Below are 608 nucleotides of genomic sequence, written 5' to 3'. Positions count from 1 at the left end.
TAAAAATTAAAAAAATAAAACCTTGCCATCAATAACTTCAAATGATAATAACTTGGGAGAAAATGCTAAGTTTTAATAAGTTATACCTGAAGTGACATTTCTTAAAAGTTAATTCAATACATGTGTTTTATCAAAATATTATGCACTAAATATGAATGTCTTCATGCTAGTAGAAACATTTATTTTATACATATGGCTAAAATTCACTCCCCATCAGCTTCCCATACCCTCTCCCCCATTTAAAAATCTTGAATTACTCTTTTTAAATGTGCTTTAAGAATAATTTTTGCTGTGGTTTGAATGTTTGTAGCTCTTACAAAAGTCATGTGAAAATCTAATGCCCAATTCAATGGTGTTAAGAGGTGAGGATTTTAGGTGATTAGGAGGTGATGGGATTAGCACCTTATAAGAGGGCTTGAGAGAGTGAGTTTGTCCCTTCCCTCCTTCTGCCATGTGTGGACACTGTAAGAGGCATCACCTTGAAAATAGAAAACATCCCTTAGTAGATACCAGATCTGCTGGCATCTTGATCTTGGACTTCCTAGCCTCTAGAACTGTGAGAAATTTCTGTTCTTTATAAATTACCCAGTCTTGGGTATTTTCATACA

The sequence above is a fragment of the Tupaia chinensis genome, unplaced genomic scaffold (genome assembly GCF_000334495.1).
Source record: "Tupaia chinensis unplaced genomic scaffold, TupChi_1.0 Scaffold000362_1, whole genome shotgun sequence".
Classification (NCBI taxonomy): domain Eukaryota; kingdom Metazoa; phylum Chordata; class Mammalia; order Scandentia; family Tupaiidae; genus Tupaia; species Tupaia belangeri.
The sequence above is the reverse complement of the archived record's forward strand: the minus strand, read 5'-3'. Positions refer to the sequence as shown.